The sequence below is a fragment of the Tupaia chinensis genome, unplaced genomic scaffold, assembly GCF_000334495.1.
Source record: "Tupaia chinensis unplaced genomic scaffold, TupChi_1.0 Scaffold143996_1, whole genome shotgun sequence".
Taxonomy (NCBI): domain Eukaryota; kingdom Metazoa; phylum Chordata; class Mammalia; order Scandentia; family Tupaiidae; genus Tupaia; species Tupaia belangeri.
This window is the reverse complement of record NW_006203847.1, coordinates 1809341-1818267: the sequence shown is the minus strand read 5'-3', so window position 1 is coordinate 1818267 and position 8927 is coordinate 1809341. Positions and strand designations below refer to the sequence as shown.

At 35.6% G+C, this 8927-nt stretch overlaps 1 pseudogene; it reads right to left on the bottom strand.

Moving 5' to 3' along the window:
* LOC106733527 (cytochrome c, somatic pseudogene) overlaps positions 1–8927 on the bottom strand; it is a 21760-nt pseudogene that overhangs the window by 850 nt on the left and 11983 nt on the right.

The following is an 8927-nucleotide window of genomic DNA, read 5'->3' as shown; positions in this document are numbered from 1 at the left end:
CCTGGCGTGAGTTTTAAGTCACCGGGTCCAGGATGCGAACCGCAGTTGACTACATGGGAGTCCAGTGACGTAGCCATTACGCTAACTGCTGGTCCCTATCCAGCATATTTTTTAAGCCACTGTGTCCAGGACTCAAACTACACAGCTGGACAAGTGAGATTCTGCCACCTTAACTACTATGCCACATAGCGGAATCTGTTTTGAATGTTAAATACTAAATTAGACCTTTAGGGCTGAGAAATAGAAAAAAAGAACCATTATGTTAGCTACTTTTTCTTTTTTATTAAAGGATTACTTTATTTAACTTTATTTATTTATTTTTAATTTGAGCAGAGAGGGACTTAGAGAAAGAGAGAAAGCAAGCCACCAGGTCCAGGACTTCAACCGTGATTGGTCATATGGGAGTCAAATGCCCCAACCACCACGCCATATGCCAGCCCCAAAACATAGAATAATTAAATCAACCTAATTGAATATACATTAAATATCAGATGTTTACATTATTTATGGTAACAAGATTAAGTGAATTGTTCAAAAAAAGAATACAACTAGATTTAGCTCTTTCTACTGAACTAGTTAGAATATGGTCTAGCTTGCTGGTTTTTATTTTGCTTTTATTATAATTATTTTATTTTAACTTTATTTTAATTTGACCAGAGACAGACAGAGTGCGACAGAAAGAGAGAGGGAAAGTGAGAAAACAAGATGCCGGGTCTGGAACTCTAACCACATTCTGCCACGTGGGAGTCCACTGCCCTTAACCACCACACCACCTGCCAGCCCCAATTGCTTTTTATTTTGTTTCAATTTTCCAGAGGGGTCATGCACTTGCTGTAGGCAGAGAGAATGTGAGAAGGTACCTTCTATGTGGCATGGTTACACCACACTCCCTTCTCCTCCATCTATCTTTCCTGTGGGGATTTTAGGCATGCATGCCCAAGTGCCTGGTATGTTTTTCAAGCTACTGGGTCTGGGATTTGAGCCATGCAATCAGTCATGTGGTGTTCAGCCTCTTTAACTACCACACCACGGAGTGACCCAAATTTGTTGCTCTTAAAGAGGAGTTATTCCTTTTGACAATGTCTTTAGCCTTGAACTTCCCTACATTTTATTTCAAATAAAATACAATATTTAAAAGAACTTAGGAGCAATCTTATATTATAGAACACTGAGAAAGCTGAACCATCACTATGGGCACTGGGCCAGGTGGTATTCTCTGATATTTTTTACCTGCTTTTTCTGGCATGGACTCTCCACCCTACAATTGAGCTGGGCAAAGGACCATAGAGGCCTCAATATTTTCATCCTGCCACACATGAAGCCTCCGTCTCATGGGTAGAGGCTTGGTGAAGGAAGACAGCTGTCCAACTCTCAGTTGTATTCACAAGGAATTTAGCTTCTTTAACATATTTTTAGGGGATCAGAAATGTTGGTAGACAACCCCTCTCACAATGATGTGGAAGCTTCCATTTACTGGGAGCTGAACAGAGAATAAGCCCCGTCTTATTAGCCTCATCTTCCCAAAGTAGTAGTAGTTTTCTGAAATTGACTTGGCAGTTTTCTGAAACTGAGTTGGCATGTCTGAAATGCCATAAACCTTGTCTATTCTTTTTTTTTTTTTTGGAGAGGTTTTTGCTATAGGGCGTGTGTGCTCACCAGACAGACAGAGAGAGACAGAGAGACAGAAAGCGAGAAATCATCCCCAGGGGGGATGGCCACGCCACAATCCCTTCTCCTCCATTCTCCTCTCGGGATCTTGGGCATGCATGCACACGCACCCGGCGTGAGTTTTAAGCCACCAGGTCCGGGACGCGAACTGCGGTCGACTATGTGGGAGTCCAGCGACATAGCCATTACGCTAACTACTGGTCCCAAATCTTCTCTATTCTTAACAAGTTTTAGTATTAGTTTCTGTGAACTGTTGTAATGAAGTACCACAAACTGAGAGGCTTAAATGACATAAATTATTGTCTCACAGATCTGGAGAATTCTAACATCAAGGTGTTATCAGGGTTATTACCCTTCAGAAGACTATGAGGAAAAATTTGGTCCATGCCTATCCCCTGGTTTCTTATTGTTTGCTGGCTGTCTTGGTTAAGATCACCCCAATCTCTGTCTTCATCTTCACAAGTTAATCATCTTACATTTTTCTGTGTACAAAATTGCCCTTTTAACAGGGACACCAGTCATATTGGCATAAAGACCACATAATGAGCTCATCTTGATTACATCTGCAACAACCTTATTTCTAAATAGGGTCACATTCTGATATATTGTGAGTTGAGATTTAAACCTATGCACTTGAGGAATATGTAATTTATTCTATAATGGTAAATTTCCCTATATTAATGTATGTTCTTAAGACAATTTCCAGAAGCTTGACATGGCTGTTTATTTTTAGAATGTTCACCAACTTTGCCTGTTTCACTGGGAATTGTATCAACAGAACTTCTGCTATCTTCCTGGAAGTGAAAGTCTGCGTATCAAAATTTTAAGATAAGAAACATGACTCATACAACTTACAGAAAAGAAAAAGCCATTTAAGATTTAACAAAAAAGACATATTTGAGAAATCTTTTATTAATAAGAAACAGTCCCAAATACTGAACATGTTTGAAATCAGACATGATGGCACAAGTTGAAAATTCCACACGTGGCCTCATGTTGCAGGTTGAAGTCCAAATTATGTAATACAAAAATAATGTATAAAATTACCTTCAGACTATCTGTATGCTGTATATTTGGAAAGATATGTAAAACATAAATTAATTTCATGTTTAGACTTGAGTCTTATCCATAAGCTTTCTACTTACCTATATATATATATATATTTCTTATATGTAAATATTTCAAACTCTAAATTAAAAAAAATCTTGTTCTAAACATTTTGTATAAGTAATAATCAACCTGTATTTTATCCACCATGCTGTCCTGCATGACATGATTTAATTATTCTTCACATAGAGAATTTTTTGTCATTTAACAGTAGGTAAGTGGTGTGACTACTGTTAATGTTCAATAATAGTTAAGATTTTTTTATATTAAATAATCATTTCTTTTTCAAGATGAGATTTTTAGGAGAAAATATATATAAAAGTTACATAGAAAATGACAAAATTACTCTTTCTAACACCAAATTACTTATGACAGAGCTACATATATGTCTTGACAGACACTATTTCTTTATCTTTATAAAATATTTTGAAATTCCTGATATTTGGCAAAAGGAATTAATTAAATGGTACTATTTTAAAAAGTAACATGTAGAGAGAAGAGTAACACCATTCAACTTTGATTAGTTTCATTAAAATGTTTTATAAAATATGATCTATTGGCACCAGCAGATGGCGTAGTGGTTATGTCATTGGACTCCCACATAGTCAACCACAGTTCAAGTCTCTGACTTGGTGGACTTCATAATCTAAATGATGTGTAGTGATTTAATGTATTAATAATAATAAAAAATATATAAATAATTTTAAAAATTAAAAACAAATCTCATACTGAGCACATGTGTTCATGCCCAAAATCCAAAGAGGAGATTGAAGGAGTAGGGATTGCAGCAGGCCATTCCCCCTCAAGGGTGACTTCTTGCTTTCTCTATCTCTCTCTGTTTCTCTGGTGACTGCATGCACTTCATAGCAAAACTCTCTGAAAAGAATTATGACATAATATACAATAATATTCACTATTAGTCTATGTATAGGCACCACAAATGGACACATATAGTATTTTTGTCATCATTGTAAAATATCTTCCTCTCAAATGTTTTAAAATATATTTTTTTCTTACACAGTTTTCACCAGAAAAGACAAAATGGCTGTCATTGATGGCTCTGTGGTTCACTGCAGTAATAGCTACAAAAATATTTCAGCTTCTTAACTCAAATTATAGGGCCTGTTTTCTCAACCCTTGAATGTATCATGGTCATGTGCCTTCTATGAGTCAATAGAACATTAGTAAACATAACATAAGCAGAAAATGGAAAGCACTATTGCATCAGGTCTGGCTTTCTTCTTGCACTTAGAATCCTGAGATTTCCTGATGAAGAATTCTGAAACAGCCTACTGAAGGGCAAGGAAAACACGTTAAGAAAAGGATATCATACTATCATCAACAGCCTGTGAACTATCGAAAGTGTGAGTGACACCATTTTACATCGAACAATAATTAGCTGACCAACCAACTGATGACAGGTACATGATAGAGTCTAGTAGAAATAAGAAAAGTCACGCTAGATGTCAAAAAATGCCCAATTAACCCACTGAATTTGAACGTAAAAAAAATATGTGCTGTTTTAAGCCATTGAGTTTTTTGGTTGCTTGTGTATGCTTCAAAATCTAATTGATACAAGCTGGAAAAGAGGGATAGCATCTTCTTGTAGATTGAGAATGGAATGAAGTATGGTAGATCCTGTAATTAGGTGTTCTATGGCACACTTGAATGCAATGGCGCACATAGCAAAGCATGGAAGGATAACTCCTTGATATTCTAGGGGGTTTCTGTGCTCTTATACAATGATAATTATAATCAGGCTCAGACTGAATCAAACTCTAGACGTATTTTCCCCTTCTCTCTCCCAGCATTATACACCTGAATGCTGGTATAATCTTGAGGGTAAAGAAAACTATTCAGTGATGACTGAGATTAGTATTTCTTACCACCTTGGGATCTCTGAGAACTTGAATACAGATTTGAGTATATTAAAAATATATTTTCTCACCTCTGGTTTTGTACAAATTTTATATAGTATTACAGTGTTACCTTTTGAAACATAGAAAATCACCATCTCTTTTCCCAAGTAGGGAGCAATGCTAAAACATATCTCCATTATGTGTCATTTTCTGTTTATTTGGATGATGCATTGTTCCAATCAATCCAAATATAAAACATTGCATGCCCTGTTCCTTCCTGATAATGGTAATGACATTTATAGCATCTTGTTGGGTATTATAAAGAGAACCCTGTTATGTTGTAATGATTCAGAAGTCTGGAAGGTTTTATATGGTATTTTTAAATCCTCCTTCGAGAATTGGAATCCATTACTTTTTATTTCCTATATATCATCTAAAATCCGTGGTATTTGGTTTCGTGTTTATGATGTGTGTAGAGAGAATATTGATGTGTCAGATACACTTCATCTGAAAACGTACATCTGATGTCATAGAGCATAGTGATTAAGAGTGTATGGCCTATAGTCAGGCTGCCTGTTTCAAAACATAGGCCTCCATCATGTAGTGTCTGTGAACTTGGAAAAGTCACTTAATTCTTTATATCTTTAACCTTTTCTATAAAAGTAGGGATATCTGTAGTTTTTCTCTTTTTTTAAATAATTATTTATTTACTTAATTTTTTGTTGTTATTGTTACTAGCATTTTTTAATTTGACCAGAGGGAAGACAGATAGAGAAAGAGAAAGTGAGAAAGCAAGCCACCAGGTCCAGGACTCAAACCATGGTTGGCCATGTGGGGATCTAGTGCCTTAATCACCATGCCACCTACCAGCCCCAGATAGCCTTGCCTTTTAAAACTGTTGTGAGAATTATGAGATGTGAATAAAGTGATTACAATAGACCTGACAGTAAGCATTATAGGGATGTTGCCCAAATTATTTTTTGATATAATCTATTAGTTCCTGTGTGACTTTTAATGTAAAGAAAGTATCTTTTTCATTTGAGTATAAGAAATAAATGGCTATATTCATAATGACCAAGTATTAAATTAAGATGTTCTAAACAGCTATTAACTATTTAGTAGTACGATAGGAATTTGGGTGCTGTTATTCATGTATAAAATACTGTTTTTGCTCTTGGGACCAGCAGAGGGTCTAATGTTTATGTCACTGGACTCCCATAGTTATGTCCCTGGACTCCCATGTGATCAACTGTGGTTCAAGTCCCAGATCCAGTGGCTTAAAATTCATGACAGGTCTGTGTGGGTGTGTCCAAAATCCTGAGAGGAGAATGGAGGAGAAGGGTTTGCATCGTGGCCTTCCTCCAGTGGATGATTTTTTGCTTTCTATTTGTCTCTGTCTCTCTGGCGAGTGCACACGTCCTATAGTAAAAAGAAAAAAAACAAAAAACAGAAAAACAAAACAAAACAAAACAAAAAACCCAAAGACTCTCTCTAAAAATAATAATAATTATATATAAAATTGTTCTTGCTCTCAAGAAACTAAGAAACTAAGATTGGAGAAATTACATAATCAAGTATTTATCCATACTTACTGTAGACATCTAAGTCTACTCACTAGAGGGAATACAGAGGAAAAATATCCTTATCTCCATGGACTAGCTAAATATAAAGCTAAACACAGAAGATATATGTTAAATGTCTAATAAAGCTAAACACAGAAGATATATGTTAAGTGTCTAATAAAGCTAAACACAGAAGATATATGCTAAATGTCTAATGTGCTATGCAGTACAAATCAGCTACTAGAAAGTCACAGTAAACAAATGCAGTAAGGGAAGTTTCACAAAATAAATACAACACACATATATTAAACAATGAAGTACTAAACTATAACAACAGTGACAGATCTTCAGAAAAATATAATAAAGTCGGGACCAGCAGCTAGCATAATGGCTTTGTCGCTGGACTCCCATGTAGTCAACCACGGTTCGAGTCCCAGACCCGGTGGCTTAAACTCATGCCGGGCACGTGTGCATGCATGCCCAAGATCCTGAGAGGAGAATGGAGGAGAAGGGATTGTGGCGTGGCCAACCCCCTGGGGGGGGATTTCTCACTTTCTATCTCTCTTTCTCTCTCTATCTCTCTCTGTGTTTCTGGCAAGCACACGCACCCTATAGCAAAAGCCCCTCCATAAATAGATAGATAGATAGATAGATAGATAGATAGATAGATAGATAGATAGATATAGATATAGATATAGATATAGATATAGATATAGATATAGATATAGATATAGATATAGATATATATTATATAATAATGTTACTGTTCTAAAATAATTAATCTGGCAACACCCTGACGATTACATTGCAAAGGAGTCTGAGAGGACAGTTAAGGTTGTGTCTTGTTCATAAGGCTATGAGCATTTGGTCACCTCATTTTGTGAGTAGAAAGGGATATGCAAGAGAAGATAAAAATAATATTTCAAGGGGCGTATAGGTGCCATGGTGGTTTAGGCGCTGGACTCCCAGATGGCTGACCATGGCTCAAGTCCCAGACCTGGTGGCTTGCTTTCTCACTCTCTCTCTCTCTCTCTCTCATGTGCCTTATAGCAACCTTAAAAATAATAATAATGATAAATAAAATAAGTAAAAATATATTTCAGAAGAAATGTCTACAAGGGCATCATATATGATTATAAAATTTGAGACAGAGAGTAAGGGAATAGTTCTCTTGTTCATTATGTATTCTTTTAAATTAAATATGACTAAATAGACCTATGTTAAGATGTTAATATTTGGGGTGTGTGTGTGTGTAAGAATTACAACACTTTCTATTTTTCTCCAAAAAGGGGCTATATTGCTTCCATGAGAGGAAAAATATTTTATTAACCACTATTGGATTATATTTCACTTTTTGCTCAAGATATTAGGCAATAACAAATAACACTTGATACTCTTTAGTTTTATTGTATTTCATCTAAATGTATTAAATATTTCTGTTAATTTAAAGTAAATTTAAAATGCCAAATAAGTGATGTAAAACAGAAATTTTAATCTTTTTATTCCTTTTTCTTCAATTTTCTTAGGTATGCCTTCCTCTACATGTTGGCACCATAGTAAGATCATATTTTTTATTATTCATTTACTAAAAGCCATTTACTCAAGAAAAGTTATTGAGTACTATGTGCCAAGTAGTTAGGTTCCTTAAAAATAAAGAAGAAAGTCACATAGTCTATTTTTTCAAGGCTACAGTCAAGAGTGCCATGTCTGAAAAGAAAGTCACTTAAGAAACACGTATGTTAATAAAGAACTCAAACGGCTATAACAAAAATTGCAGTGATTTCTTTTTTAAAGAATTGTTTAATTTTATTATTGTTATTATTATTATTTCATTTGACCAGAGAGAGGTAGAGAGAAAGTGGGAAAGAGAGAAAGCAAGCCACCAGAACCAGGACTCTAACTGCGGTTGGCTATGTTGGAGTCTAGAGCCCCAACCACCATGCCACTTGCCAGTCCCACAGTGTTTTTTGTTTGTTTGTTTGTTTGTTTTGTTATAATGCATACCAGGATCCAAGATGATGAAATGGCTGACTGTGGTAGAAAGGAGAGATGAGGAAGACTTCATAGAGGAAGGGATACTTGATTCAAGCCTTGAAATGTGAAGAACAACCTAACAACCGGAAATGGCAAAAGAAGTTTAAAACAGAAGGATAACCAATATAAATGCATACATCATTGAAAAAAATGCAAATGTGAAAAATGGAGAGAAGTCTTTTTTGCAGGTTTTAAAAAGAGCCTTTATTTTTTAAAGTTAATATAAGCATTATAAGAAACTGAAAATCACAAGAAGTAAGGAACAAAGTCATCTGCAGTCACAACTTACAGTGGGATCTGTCCTTCTAGATCCTGTTTGTATACACAACATACAATTTTATGTGATTGGGATCTATGGTATAGTATGTACCATACTTTTCACACATCATGAATATTTACCAATTCAAAGTCCCAAAGCTCTCTTTTGATAACCAAGTATGCACTATACCAACTCAATCTGTTAAAATAAACAAACAAAGAAAGTAATAAAGAGAAATTTTTTCTTGGGGGATAAAAATTTCACAGAAGACAAAAATGGCAACAGGCAGGACCAGCAGGTGGTGTGGTAGTTAAGATGCTGGACACTCCCACATGACTGATCATGGTTTGATGACTGGACCTGGTGGCTTGCTTTCTCACTTTCTCTCTCTCTCTCTCTCTCTCTCTCTCTCTCTCTGTGTGTGTGTGTGTGTGTGTG